This window comes from Micromys minutus, assembly GCF_963924665.1.
Source record: "Micromys minutus genome assembly, chromosome: 11".
Taxonomy (NCBI): Eukaryota; Metazoa; Chordata; class Mammalia; order Rodentia; family Muridae; genus Micromys; species Micromys minutus.
In genome coordinates, this window is record NC_137980.1 from 33265958 (window position 1) to 33271311 (window position 5354).

Consider the following 5354-nt stretch of genomic DNA (forward strand, 5'->3'; position numbering starts at 1 on the left):
CCCGGGGCTGTAGATCCCCATCGCAGAGAGGCAGGAAAGGCTGCAGGCAGTGTGTTTGTGTGTCTGTACAGGTATGTGGCCTTCAGGGTCCTCATTCCACATGGATGCAGCGAGGCACTGGAAGTCCAAGAGATTGTTGTACCCTCAGTTCTTAAAGAGTGGGAGTGTGTTTTCTGACTTCAGCACTTGTTGGTTTGTTTTCATAAGCAAGAATCAGAATTGAAGGGGGAAAAATCTCAACTGTCCTTGTTGCTTCTGTGAGGTGTGCTAGTTTATACCCCTTTGAATGAGTATGGGGTGGCTGAAAGCCCCATAGGTTCTATGGAAGAAGGAAGGGAAGACGGTGTAATGAGTATCCTTTTCAGATCACAGAAACATGACGTCAAGACTCTAACATTGCTGGGCAACAACACAATGGAAAGGGTTGAACTGGTTCCCTTTCTTGACAATGGTTTTGTCATTTCACAAACTGGATTTTGAGGAAAGGGAATAGTGAAATTGTCATCCCCTTAATGTGAGTTATACATACAGATGGGTAATCAGAAATCAGCAAACGTTATAAATTCATATAATTAAATAGGAAACCACTTCAAGAAGAGAAAATGGCCCCACGTCCCACATTTCCTGACACCTTTTCTGATTTTGTGAAGTTTCTTCTCTTTAATTTTCAGTATGTTTATTTTAAAGGAAGTTTCTCTATAGGACAGAGGCAAGAGCCTTACTCACCCATCCCCACATACACACTAGATTAAAATGTGTTTCTTTCACAGTATTATTCCAGTCTTATGTCCTGTGTCTCTGGGTGGTCACCTGGGATCTGGAAGCTGTAGATTTAAGTTAAAGCAATACATGATAGACAGGGAGAGGAGGTGGGAAAAAGGAGAGGAAACAGAAGAGGAGGAGTCAGGGAGAGGGAGGAAGAGGAGGAGTCGGAGGAGAATGAGGAGAGGAGGGTTCAGGAACAGGAGGACTGTTCACGGCAAATGAGAGGGATTTCTTAGGAGGGGAATAGAGAGTGTAGTGGTAAATCTGCCCAAAATAGATGGCAGTTTGTTTTCCTAATCACTGAGTCGTGTTTTCATTGAATGGGTTTATTTGGGTTGAAGAGGAAAATGCAACAAATTGGTGATCAGGTTGAAAAGGATATTGCAACATTTGGCACACAACATTTGGGGCCCAACGTTTGCTTTAGAACCCAACTAACCTGAGTCTAAAGTTCACTGCTCCTCGACCCCACCCCCTAAAATAAGGATCTGGGCTGGAGAAGTGTTGGATTAAAAGCTGACTGGGTCTGAGGGGCCTACAGAGAACTGCAGAGAGGCTCCCTCTCCCAATCCCCAGACAGAGAGCTATAGCCAGGGGCAGTATCAGGAAACACAGGGAGGAACAGAAGTCTTTGGAACATGGATACAGACATTAAGGGAGGAATTTAAAATTTCAATCAATGAAAATACTCAGGTAGAGACAGAAGATAAAATTAGAGAAAGCCAACCGAAAGTTGTTAGAAAGCAAACTCTAGTCTATCCTGTTAATGTTCAATGAAGACTTGCAGACGATGACCGTCCACAGGGTTATGAAGAACTTGAATGGCAACCTGTGTATGTACTAGAACTGAGAAAATTTAAGGAAAGTGGTACTAATTTTGGAATGCACTCACCATTTGTAAAACAAATCCTGATTTCTTGGGCTATTAAAAATAAAATAAAATAATCCCCCAAGACTGGAAAGATATGGCAAAAGCAATACTAGAGCCTGCCACAAATTTACAGTGGCTCTCATGTTGGAGAAAAGAGGCAAGGGAGATACCACGACAAAATAGAGTCAGGGGTAGAGAGATTTCCACAGATCAGCTGTTTGGTTAAGGTTGCTTTGCTGAGGTAGAAGTGTGGGTTGTATTTGATGAAGAAACTGGCATTATGTCGATTGTCAGCTTTAAAAGCCTGGGACAAGGTTGCAGAATCAGGGAAAAAACTTGAACCATTCACTCAAGTCATACAAGGTCCTAAAGAAACCTTCCCTGACTTTTTACAAAGGCTAACCTCAGCTGTGGAAAGGAGTGTGTCAGACAGACTCAGCAGCAAGAAAGGCAATAATTGACTCTTTAGCCTTTGAAAATGCAAATACTGTGTGCAAGGAAGCTATCAGACCACTGAGGGCAAGGTCAGAATCAATAGATGAATGGATTAGATATACAGTTGATGTTGGATCTTGCTCACCTGATATAACTGTAATAGGAGAAGCTGCCACTAGACAGCTAGGGATGGCCCAAGATTTCAAGTGTTTTAATTGTGGAAAGCTGGGCCATCTCTGGCATAACTGTATGAAAAACTGAAACAATATCAAAAGGGGGCCTATGCCTCCTGAAATATGTCAAAGATGTGGCAAAGGCCAACATTTGACTAGGGAATGTAAATCAATAACAGACAAATGGGGCAACACCCTGCCAAAAATCTCCCAGGGGGGCCTCTCCAGGGCCCCAATGCCAAGCAGGGAGAGTTCTCTTCCTTAGAAAAATTAGGTGTCACTGCTTCAAAAACAGATGTTCTGAGACCAAACAAGGCTGTGGCAAGTTCTGTAGATAATTCCAAAAGCCTTAAAGTGAGCCCAAAATGAATATTTTGGCAAACTTCTATAGAGGATCAAAGACCAAAACTAAAAATACTAGTAAACAATACTGAAATTCAAGGAATGGTTGACACTGGAGCAGATGTCACCATCATCTCTCCAAAATCTTGGCCTGCTAGTTTGCCACTTCAAGAAGTAGATATACAATTTCAAGGTATTAGCACTTTATCCCAAATTAAGCAAAGCACCAGGTGGTTTAAATGTATAGGACCAGAAGGTCAAGTAGGAAAATTGAGGCCATTATATAGCCATTGACTTATGGGGAAGAGATCTATTACAGCAGTGGAAAACCAAATTAATATCCCCTCGGTTTCAGTGTCTGGCCATGAACACCGTCAGTCTCCTAATATAAATTTTAAATTAGTCAGGGAACGTTATCAAAGGCAGTTACAGACTGTCCAAGCTGTCCATACGAAGGATACAACAAAGGCTGACAATTTAACTCTAACCCAAGGAGCTACTGCTGGTAAGACACCAACAGCCTTGCTGCTAAGGTGGTTGACTGACCAACCTATTTGGATCAATCAGTGGCCTATGGCAAAGGAAAAATTACAGGCATTAGAGCAGCTAGTTCAGGAGCAGCTGGGGGCTCAGCATATCGAAGAGTCTAACAGCCCTTGGAATTCTCCATTATTTGTCATGAAAAAAAATCAGGCAAATGGAGGATGTTGACAGATCTCAGAGCGATTAAAAGATTATTCAATCGATGGGTTCCCTGCAGCCTGGGATCCCTTGCCTTCCTCGTTACCTAAGGAATGACCTATCATAGTGATTGACCTAAAAGATTGTTTTTTCTCAATCCCTTTACATAAATGTGATAAAGAAAGGTTTGCTTTTTCTTTCTTTCTTCTTCTTTTTTTTTTTTTTGTTAAAATTGGGCAGTGTTTTATTTTCCTTTACAATTTAATAAATACTTGATAACTGCACATGGCATAAGGCTGCTTGGTAGTTCAAAAAGGTCACAGCAGCGGTGTTTTCCTGACTTTGTAGTCTTCGGTAGTGAGTGGAATGACTTGTATGACTGTCACTGTCAAACCAGCGGGACTGCATTTATGCACCCATCATTTTCAGGATTGTTGGTAACTTGGGCATACTTTCCCCAAATCACCTGCCTCCTTGTGTCACACGCCCAACTCGCTCACATTCACTTCAATAACTGTGCCTTTGGTGATCACACCCAGGGTTGTATACAGTGGGGATGATGGATTCTTTTTCACACCAAGTATAGGAAGGCAGAAGGTAGCTTTCAGCTCAGGGTGTGTAACATGGGCTTTTTTGAAATGCAGACCCATTGGCCTAATGAACCTCTCATATTTAGGTGGTTTTCTTGTAAAACAATCACCAACAAAGCAGACTTTAGTAACCATTCTCTTCCATGCCTTCTTTTTTCTTTTTCCTGTTCGAATAACTTTCAATACTTCTGTTTCTCCTTGGGCACGAACTTTGGGTAGAGGAACCTCCCATTTTCCCGCTTTTTCTTTTCGTTTCTGCTTAATCATGTTGGAAAGTACTTTTGCTCTTGACTGCCCTCTCTGTCCAGCAGATAGGCAGGGACTGCTCCCTGTGGAGTCTTCTCATCATCCTTCTGCTTGGTGTTTCTCTTTTCATGCATCTTAATAGTCTTTTTCATTTGTATTTTCTCTCCATGGCGCTGTTTATGGTAGAGTTTAGCTTTCAGGCCAATCTTTTTTTTTTTTTTTTTTTTTTTTTTGCTTTCTTTGAGCGTTCATGGGCTTCCCGGCCTTCTTTCTTTCTCTTTTTCTCATGGTAGTCCAAACGATATCCATATTGTTTGTGGTGCAATTCAATATATTCACTCTGTGGCATGATGACAGCCGTGGAAGAACAGTCTGCGACCTCCTGGGTTCCAAAAACTTTCAATTTCTGAGTGTCACTGGCCCACGAGCCTGCTCCTCTCGGGCAAGGTTTGCTTTTTCAATACCTAACTTCAATAGAGATTGCCCAGTAAAAAGATATCAGTGGAAAGTCTTGCCCCAAGGAATGTTAAACAGCCCTACCTTGTGTCAATATTTTGTACAACAGCCATTGGAAATGATTCGCAAACAATTTCCCCAATCTATTATTTACCATTATATGGATGACATATTATTGGCTGATTTGGATATAAACATACCAGAAAGAATGTTTGATGAAGTAAAAAATACCTTACCTTGTTGGGATTGCAAATTGCCCCTGAAAAAAAAATACAAAGATGGGGTTCTATTAATTATTTAGGGTATCAAATAAGTCTGCAAGAGGTTAGGCCACAAATGGTGCAAATTAAGGACCCTTAATGATTTTCAGAAGCTACTAGGAGATATCAACTGGCTGAGGCCTGCAATTAGCTTGGTCGCTCAAGAATTAAGCAATTTATTTCAAATCTTACAAGGTGATAAAGACTTAAATAACCCAAGGAAACTATCAGCTGAGGCTGAGAAAGAGTTAGCTTTGGTAGAAAATAAATTGCAGGATGCACATCTAGATCATATTGATCTAAAGATGGCCTGCATCTTAGTCATTTTACCTTCTACTCATTCTCCTACAGGAATTCTTATGCAGAGGGAAGATTATATCTTAGAATGGATATTTTTAGCACATAAACAGAATAAGAAACTGAAAACCTACATTGAGAAGGTCTCTGAATTAATACTAAAAGGTAAAATGAGACTTTGACAATTAGTTGGAAGCGATCCTGCTGAAATTGTGGTTCCTTTTCCAAATGCAGAAAT

General features: G+C 41.0%; 1 pseudogene across 1 annotated transcript; it reads right to left on the minus strand.

Annotated features, from left to right (window-relative positions):
- Positions 1 to 3655: 3655 nt before the first annotated feature.
- LOC308426948 (ribosome biogenesis protein NSA2 homolog) lies at positions 3656 to 4452 on the minus strand (annotated as a pseudogene). The gene has a single exon. The product of its transcript is annotated as a ribosome biogenesis protein NSA2 homolog (transcript).
- Between the last annotated feature and the right edge of the window lie 902 nt (positions 4453 to 5354).